Here is a 9,467-nt window from a genome sequence, read left to right as displayed (position 1 = left end):
TGTTAGAGTATAATCTTTCCTCTAGTAATACTCAGAATAAAATTTAAATGATTTAAAACATTTCTATAAAGAATTAAGAGTATCAAGATCCTTCATTTTCCTGTAGGGATAAAGAGATCCACATACAGATCTAGAAGGTTCCCTTTTAATATATTATGTACGTTAAAAAAAACTTACATCAAAGGGAATTTTATGACTGCTCAGAAGACCTTTAGTAATAATAGCCTTCGGAGGATGTTAGGTAAAGCTCACTGAACAGTGCCCTTTTCTGTAGATTCTGTAAGGTTCTTAGATCTCAGACCTCGATGAAGATGTCCCCATGGACCTCCCACTCTCCCATCTGCTGATCCTAGAGGGATTTTGTGCTGCTGTTTGAACTACCTTACCCCAAATGGAAGAGGTACTCTGCCTTTATAGCATTTTGAACTTGTGTGAGCTGTTGTGAATTTGTTTAAATGAAGAATTGAAATTAGATCTCTAGTCAGAACGACTCACAAGAAGATGTCAAGGGAAGTTGGGAGGGAAACCAAACAACCACCTGTAAGACGTCTACTTGCTGATTCCCATCCTCCTCAGGCCTTGATGTCCACTCCTCACCTTCTCTGTTCTTTCTCATGGAATGCAAGTCCTTCGGCTGGGTCAGCAGTGGATGTCCCTGTGCTGCCCCGGGGCAGGAAGTGAGTGCCGGGCGGCAGAGTCCAGATGTACTGTGGGGGTGTGGAGCAGGCCTGAGCCTTAGGTCTCTCCAATCATCGGTGCTGGCCCAGAGAGCGGATTACAGCAGGCTATGTGTGGTCCTTTCTTCTAACTTCTTGCAATCGTTTCTCTAGGCGATGCAATTTGTGGAGATTTTCCTTCAGTAGTTTGTTGTCTGGAAGCAGCTGTAAGGCTCTCTCATAATAAGTCCTTGCAGACACATAGTTTCCCTGGAGGAAAAGAAGAACAATTCAGCCTGATTCTCAGAACCCCTTGGAGGATTGGGAGATGGGGACCTGGCCCTGCCTGTAATTTCACCCCAGCAGCTTGGTGCTTAGGAAGAATCCGTTTGTTTGAAGCACCAGATCATCTGAAAAGCCAAGTCATGCCATTAGGGAACTAGAAAAGAAACAGAAGTCAACTCTAGGAATCCAGAGATGAGGCCAGGACTTCAGGACTCCAAAGGCTTGAGCACTGTCCTTTGAAATCTAAAGGAGCCACTGCTGAAAACAAGAATCAATAAATATGATCTTTTTAGTAAGAATTAGTCTAACATTCAACTTAAAAGAAAACTTCTAATGTAGGCTTTGCATGTGTAAACAGTTGACATGGAGATGGCTTCCAATCTGCTTGCCCCCCAGGCGTGTGGTATATGTGCCAGTATGGTTGGATGCTGGTGATTCATATCTGGATTCCTAGGAAGCTAAGCTCTTAGGATCAACGTTCCAAGTCAGGCTGGGCAGATAAATGTAAAAGACTCCTTATATCCAATTAACTACCAATGAGCCTGAAGTAGAGGTATGGCTCAAAAATACAGCATCAGTTTTGAGTGAAAATGGCAAATGAGAAGGTGATGGCCTGTAATCAACTCTTAGTACCAGTACAACAGGCCCCCATGGTTCCTGCCTACAATCTTAGCCACTCAGGTGAGATGTAAGGATCTTGGTCGATAGCCAGCATGGGAAGAACAGTTTGTGAGGCTCTCATCTCCAACTGACCAGCAAAATGTGAAAAGTGGAGATGTGGCTGAAGAGCACTAGCCATGAGCAAAAACAAAAGCTGAGAGAACCAAGTCCTGAGATGAAACACTAGTATGGGCAGGAAAATGGAGACGAAAGCAGAAGAGAAGACAGCAGCAATACTCCTACCTGCATGTGCTGGATACCCCCCATGTTCATCCAGGCCTGGGCTTGATCTGGATTCAATTCCACGGCTGCTTGATAGCTCTAAAGACACCAAGAGGAAAGCAGGTTAGGAAAGGAGAGCCTGCATTTAACCCAGCGGGACTGCAGAAACACCTTCCACCCAAGTCAGTGTCTGACATGTGTTTGTGTGCCTGGGCGGGGCTTGAACTTAGAGCCTGCTTGACTTTTTTGCTCAAGGCTGGCATTCCACCACATCCACCTGAGCCCCACTTCTGGCTTTTTGGTGGTTAACTGGAGATAAGAGTCTCATGAATTTATTTGCCTGGGATAGTTAAGAACCACGATCCTCAGATCTCAGCCTCCTGAGTAGTTAGGATTACAGGCCTGAGCCATGGCTCATGTTGTTTCTGGTTTTCAAAGCTGATAACTGTCATTGTGGACTTAAAGGAAATGCAAGCCCTCTGCTGGTGATCAGGTGATTTCTGTAGTAACAATGCACTTCCCATACACCTTTCTCCACCTATAAGAAAACTGCTCTTTTAGGCATGTTCTATCATAAATGGAGTTGGTAATAAAATACCTTTTTTCAAAATCATAAAATCCGAAGGCCAAAGCAGAGCATATTATATAGCAGGTGCTTCATGTGCATGAGGCTATGGGTTCAATCCTCAGCACTGAAAAACTATAATACAATTTAAAAAGAAACCCAAAACATAGAATTTTTAAGAAGTTTAACCTAGGATTAATGCCATGATGTGTTGTACTAGGGGATAGTTTTTCATTTGTTTTGTTTCATTTTTTGGCCAGTACCAGAGTTTAAGCTCATAGTTTCTTACATACTTGCTCAGTTGATGCTCTACCACTTCAGCTGTGCCTCCAGCCTGACGTTTTGCTGATTCTAGGGATGGGAGTGGTCTTCAGATATTTGTATCCAGGCTGGCTTTGAACACTGATCCTCCTGATTTCAGCCTCACGAGTAGCTAGGATTACAGGTATGAGCCACTGATGTTTGAAAATAATATTTCAATAACTAGTCATTTGCTAGCTTCCTCACACAATGACCTGATACTTTACTATCTACCGTATTCTGTTTAGTGTAATTTTATAACATCAGCAATTTTAACTGGTGACTTTATCAGATACCAGGACGAGTGGTGGCATTTTCCTAATGTTTGTATTTAATTTATTTCTTGATTTCATACTATGCAGAAATATTATCTCAAACCTGTAGATAGGAAATGCGAAGCTGGGTGCTGATGCCCTCTGATGCCCTATACCTAAAATCCAGGATGACGAAGAGGCTGAAATAGGAGGGTACAGTTCAAAACTAGTCGACATAAACCAATCTGGGAGACTCTTATCTCCAACCAGTCATGAAGAAGATGGACGTAGACCTGTGGCTAAGGTGTTAGAGCACGACCCTTGAGCAAAAGAGCCAAGCAAGAATGCAAGGCCCAGCACTGGTGCTCACACACACACACACACACACACACACACAAGACTATGAATTCTTAATCTGAATCAACAAATGTCCTGGCATCATTTTAAGAGTCATATCTCATATGCTTTGTCAAGAAGGTTCTGCTCTCTCAGCTGGTTTCCTTTGGTGAAGAACAGTTCAGACAGCACTTTGGGGTCCTTTGGTTTCAGCTGCAGAGCGTGGTCGATTGCACTGAGCGCCTGCAGAGGTAGCATAGGGAGAACTGATCAATGGAGCTTGATCAAAAAAGCCTAGCAGAGATGATGAGATTCAGTCTGTTTCTTCACATCTATTAGCCGGGTGAACCACACTCTTCATCTCCTCTGATTTCCTCATGCAGCATTCACGGCCCTGACAAAAATCTATGTGTTCTATTCATGGGCCAGTCCCCACTGCCCTCTGGTGGAGCAGACTTCCCTCATAGCACCAACAGATCTTAGTTTTCTCCTAAGCCCCAAAGCTTCTCCCAAGATTCTTTCTCAAGGCTGGTGCTCAACCATATAAGCCATGTCTCCAGTCTTGCATTTTGCTAGTTAATTGGAAATGAGAGTCAGTAGGGGGGGCTGGAAATGTGGCTTAGTGGTAGAGAGCTTGCCTAGCTTGCATGAAGCGCTGGATTTGACTCCTCAGCATCACATAAACAGAAAACATTGACAGTGATGCTGTGGCTCAAGTAGTAGAGTGTTAGCCTTGAGGAAAAGAAGCTCAAGGACAGTGCCAGGCCCTGAGTTCAAGCCCCAGAACTGGCCAAAAAAAATGTCAGTGGAGGGGCCGGGAGTTTGGCCTAGTGGTGGAGTTCTTGCCTAGCATGCATGAAGACCCGGGTTCGGTTCCTTGGTACCACATACGTAGCAAAAAGCTAGAAGTGGTGCTGTGGCTCAAGTGGTAGAGCCCTAGCCTTGAGAAAATCCAGGGACAGGGCTCAGGCCCTGAGCCCAAGCCCAGAACTGGCAAAAAAAAAATGTCAGTGGACTTAGTACTCAGGCTGGCTTTGAGCCATGATTCTTCTGAGTTCCTAGGATTGCAGGCATGAGTCCAGCACTGGACTGGCTATCTGAGAAAATCCTGGCAGTGGTCAATGGATATGCCCTAAGGGATTGTGACAGGACTCCACGTAGTACCAGGCAGAAGATATAGCCCACCAATACCACACTTTCCAGAGTTAGCCTTAGAAAACGGTGATAGCAAGACCAAGAAGGAGCTAAGCATATTTCAAAGGAGCTCAGGAGTTCAGGGATACCTGTGCAAAGCTGCTAAGATCCAATACTAACGAAGTCACCCTCCTCTGACCAGGACTCAGCTGGAGACCCACACACATGCACATCTCTTCCTCAGGCCCAGCTTGGTCTGTACCTTGTCCTGGTGTTCTTGCTTGCTGTAAATGGCGGACAGGAGGCGATAGCATTCGAGGCACTCTGCCTCTTCCACCACCATGAGACTCACAATCTGCTCTGCTTCTTCTGCCTGCTCCATCACTGCCAGAACCTGTGCCTGCAAAATCACGGGGCTCTCATGTCTCAGGGTGAATGCCTTTGCTTGCTTGTTTGCTGAATTTTCTAGTACTAGGGCTTGAACTTAGGGCCTCCCATCTGCTCCCTTTCCTTTCTAGGCTAGTGTTCTACTGCTTGAACCACACCTACAGCCAGGCTAAAACAGCTGCTTATTTTGGAGGAGTCTCTCAAGGTGTCTCCTGTAGGGGTTGGCACTGGAACCTCAGTCCTCTAGATCTCAGACTCCTGGGTAGGTCCAATTATAGGCATGAAACTACATCAAGGCCTGTGACTGGCAGGAATGACAGCATTAGTCCAGAGAAATGCCTTTTGCCTCTTCAGAAAAAAAGTGACAAAAGCTGAGCACGAGTAGCTCACGTATGTAATACCAGCTACGCAGGGGGCTGAGATCTGAAGATCACAATTCAAAGCCAGCCCAAGAAAGTAAGTCCAAGAGACTTATCTCCAATAAGAAAAGCTGGAAGTAGCACTATGGCTCAAGTGGCAGAAAACTCTAATTTCCTTTTTTTGGGGGTCAGTCGTGGGGCTTGGACTATGGGCCTGGGCACTGTCCCTGAGCTCTTTAGCTCAAAGCTACCGCCCTACCCCTTGAACCACAGCACCACTTCAGGTTTTCTAGTGGTTAACTGGATATCATTATCTTGAGTGCCCAGGCTGGCTTTGAACCTCGATCCTCAGATCTCAGCCTCCTGAGTAGCTAGGATTACAGTTGTGGACCACCATTCCTGGCTATTTTCTTATAATTTTAACACAATATTGTAATCAAAAGGCTAGTATAATTTGGATACATCTAAAAAATTGAGATTTCAAAATTTAAATAACATTATTATTGGTATCAAAGTTGATTTGTGTGTGTGTGTGTGTGTGTGTGTGTGTGTGTGTGTGTGTATACTGTTGCTCATATTCATGGACTCGCACTCCTATATGACTTTTCCACTCAAGAATGGTGTTCTGCTTGCCTAGCATGCATCAAGACCCGGGTTTAACTCCTTGGTACAATATACATAGAAAAAACTGGAAGTGGTTCTGTGGCTCAAGTTGGCAGAGCTCTAGCCTTGAGCAAAAAGTGTCCAAGGACAGTGCCCAGGCCCTGAGTTCAAGCCCAGGCGCTGAGTTCAAGCCCAGGACAGGCAAAAACAAAAAAAAATAAAAGAATGCTGCTCTCTTGACACACAACTGTGTTTCTAGCTTTATGTTAGCTAAATGAAGAAAAGAATCTCTTGGACTTTTCTGCCTGGGTTAGCTTCAAATAAGCTCCTGATTATCTAGCATTATAGGTATGAGTGATCAGCGCTCAGTTGTTTTTTCTGACTTTCACACACCCCTGCAGGTATGCTACATAATTTTCTCCTTTTTCAGAGCTATATGCTAACATATTTAGACCTCAGGGGAAAATGATACCTATATGTAATTCTCACATGGGCCAGAAAATAAATACACACATGTGAACATGTACATGTATACATGCTTGCATAGATATGGTGATATACACAATAACAGTAATTAGGGCCAAAGATTTAACTCACTGATAGTGCAGTTGCCTAACAAGTGCAAGGCCCAGAGTTCAATCTCTAGCACTGCAAGTAAAAAAGAAGCTGACTGAAGAGGCTGAGATTTGAGGATTGTGGTTTGAAGACACTCTAGGCAGAAATGATCCTTGAGGCTCTCTATCCAGTTAGCCAGCAAAAAGCCAGGTTGGAGATATGGCTCAATTGGTAGGACACCAGCCTTGAGCAAAAAGTCAAACTAGAGTGTTAAGCCTGAGTTCAATTCCCAGCACTGGCAACAAAGAAAGGAAGAAAAGAAGTATGGAAAGAAGAGAGGAAGAAGGAAGAAAGAAAGGAAGGAAGAAGGAAGGAGGGAAGGAAGGAGACAAACGAAAGGAGGGAGGTATGGAGACAAAGAGAGTCCTGAAACTGCCGTAAGTGCTATGGATGTAGTGTCTGGTGGCTGCACCCAGTCAGGAATTTGGACAGAAGGGATGCTGTCTCTGGCACCGTCCCTGCAGCCCCGTGTGTGTGCATAAGGGGCTATCCCCAGCGCCCCTCCTCTCCTGCCCCTCACCAGTGCCAGGCGCAGCTCCCTCTGCGAAGGATGTAGTGCTGCAGCTTCCCTGTAAATGTGCAGGGCATCCTCAAGCCGGCCCCTGTTGTAGTAGAGAGCTCCCAGGGGAGACAAGACCTCAGCCTTGCGTGCCACCTGCAGGGCGCTGCTTTTGGGAAAAGAGAAAGCATCATTGTTTTCTAAGAGGCACATTTCCAGAAGCAGATTGAGGAAGGACTTCTAGGCTTTGAGACTCTGCTTCAACTTTTGCTTTCTTTTCTTTTTCTTTTCCTTTCTCTTTTTTTTTTTTGGTGCTGGTATTGGGAAGTAAACTCAGGGCTTTGTGTCCTTGCTTGGCTTTTTCACTTGAGGCTGGCATTCTACTAGTTGATTCACACCTCCACTTCCAGGTTTTGGCAGATAAGAGTCCCCAAGACTTTCCTACTTGGACTGGCATTGAACCTCAGTCCTCCGATCTCAGCCTCCTGAGCAGCTAGGATAATGGCATGAGCACAAGTGGCTAGCTTCCTCTTTAGTCTTTTTGTGTCCAGATCAAGGTTTAATAAGAAGCTGGTCGTGAGCAGCCCAGAACGTAACGACCTCAGCTGACCCTCTGCTGGACTGTCCTAGCCACAGCAGGACAGTCTCCTTAATGGAGATGAACGTGCTGGTGTTCTGAGGCCAATCTAGTCCTCATCCCCCCTCACTTCTGAAATGGAATCCAGAACACTCTGCACTCACTACCACAGACATGGATTCCTCCCCTGGTCTAACCAGCAGGAAGACAGAAGTCACTCTTAGGACACTAGTTACACCACTGTATTGTTCTCTTTGGAAACAAGAATTGGTGTAGCTCAAATTGGCAATAATTGTCCCTATTCTGAGAGCCTGTGTGTTTCAACTTACTGAAAAGTTAGTGTGAGATTGCAAAAGTATCTGGGAAAGTTAAACAGTATAGAAAAGCAACGGTACCGTTTATAGCACTCTTCAGCCAGGCTGTTTTCTCCCAGGGACCTGTAGAGTCTGCCCAGATTCACCATGGCCACGTGATGGCCTGGGCTAAGCCTGACGGCCTCCCGGTAGTGGGCAGCTGCCTTCTCTGAAGACCCTGCCACCAGGAGAAGAGTGAAAAGGAAAGGCCGTGGTCACTGCATGGCTCTGGCTCTCTTTTAGAAGCACAATCATAGTGGCCTCACTTGGATCCAGGGATGGGGAACACGTTTTTACTGCCAAGGAGATTTCAATTGTGTGTGTGTGTGTGTGTGTGTGTGTGTGTGTGTGTGTGTGTGTGTATCCCGATTTGAACTCAGGGCCTAGTTACTGTTTCTTAGCCCCCCAGAGAAGCTTGGGAGTGCCAAGGCTTTAGAACAGCCTCAAGTTCTACACAGAGCTGGTCTTTTGTTGATCACATTATCATCCCGATTATGCCTTTTTTGAACAGAAGACACCAAAAGCCATTATGTCACAGAGGCCATCCAGGTGTCATTCACTTTAGGGGGCACTGATGCAATAAAGCAGAGGTTTAAATCATACAGGTAAGTTGGCTTTGTTGTAAAGTAACTCATCCACCAGCAGGGGGCATTGCATACCAATTTGTATGCAACAAAAGTTTTTCTCCAGGTACCAGAATGTAAATTCATACTGCATAAAACACGTTTTACATTCCCTAGAAAAGAAAAAATATTTTCAAGCATTATCTATTGAAAAAAATAATTGAAATTGTGTTTTATTGCAGGGTAGCTGGTGTATTAGTAAATAAGAACAAGTATTTTTGCATTAAATGTGTCACTGAATTACTCCTAGGTATTCATTATATGCGGACAGGAAAGCACTTAACTGGTGGACCCATACCTGTGACCAGTTTAGCTTCATTGTTTTAGATCGGGTCTTATCTTCTGTGTGGGATGCCCTACAACAGTGAAGACTTCTATCTTTCCTTCCAGAGCACCTGGAATGGCATCAGCAAACTCAAGCCCAGTGTGCTTACTGAGGTGGGGTCTCACCAGCTTTTTCTCCAGGCTGGCCTGAAACCAGAGCTTATAAATCAAGGTCACTGCCTGCCATGTGGGAAATGAGAGCACCGAGGTCTCTGGGTGACTACCAACTGGGAACATTCTGCTGGGCTAGTGGAGTTCATTCCTGAAGGATAATCTGAGTTGTAGCCATTTTGCTTGATAGAGCATGTTTATCTTCACAGAACAGGCTCTCTTGAATTTCACTTACCAAAATCGACCAAGAAAACCCCGTAGTTGTTGTGCAAATCTGAACTGTCTGGACAGTGCTTAATCCCAGCCCGGTAGACTTCTTCAGCTTCCTTAAATCTCGCCTTTCCAACGGTGAACAAAGAGAAAGAAATCAGAAAGTTTCACAAAAATCAATACACAGAAACAAAGACCTGCATAGTGGGGTGGGATGGGAAGACGTCAGCTACTGAGCTGCATCGTTAAGAACTGGAATCCCTGGACTGCAGCCAACATGATTAAGCTTTAGTGGTTTCTGTGGGTCCACACGTGGCTCCAAGGAGACCAAAGGAACAAGACCTGCGCATGCTCAGAACGCAGAGGTCAGTGCGGTGGTCAGGGATCAAGGCTG

General features: G+C 45.2%; 2 long non-coding RNA genes across 2 annotated transcripts; both read right to left on the bottom strand.

Moving 5' to 3' along the window:
- Positions 1–369: 369 nt before the first annotated feature.
- On the bottom strand, positions 370–2,762 carry LOC150066351 (uncharacterized). The gene is made up of 3 exons (XR_016532937.1): positions 2,682–2,762; positions 1,845–1,922; positions 370–926 (listed from the first exon to the last, which is right to left on the bottom strand). It is a non-coding gene; the product is annotated as an uncharacterized LOC150066351 (long non-coding RNA).
- A 639-nt stretch (positions 2,763–3,401) lies between these two features.
- LOC150066350 (uncharacterized) lies at positions 3,402–7,466 on the bottom strand. Its single transcript, XR_016532938.1, has 3 exons — positions 6,897–7,466; positions 4,562–4,812; positions 3,402–3,521 (listed from the first exon to the last, which is right to left on the bottom strand). It is a non-coding gene; the product is annotated as an uncharacterized LOC150066350 (long non-coding RNA).
- Positions 7,467–9,467: the final 2,001 nt, after the last annotated feature.

Source organism: Megascapheus bottae, chromosome 2 (genome assembly GCF_031878675.1).
Source record: "Megascapheus bottae isolate mThoBot1 chromosome 2, mThoBot2.hap1, whole genome shotgun sequence".
Taxonomy (NCBI): Eukaryota; Metazoa; Chordata; class Mammalia; order Rodentia; family Geomyidae; genus Megascapheus; species Megascapheus bottae.
Note: the sequence above shows the minus strand (reverse complement) of the source record. Positions and strands in the feature narration are given on the sequence as shown.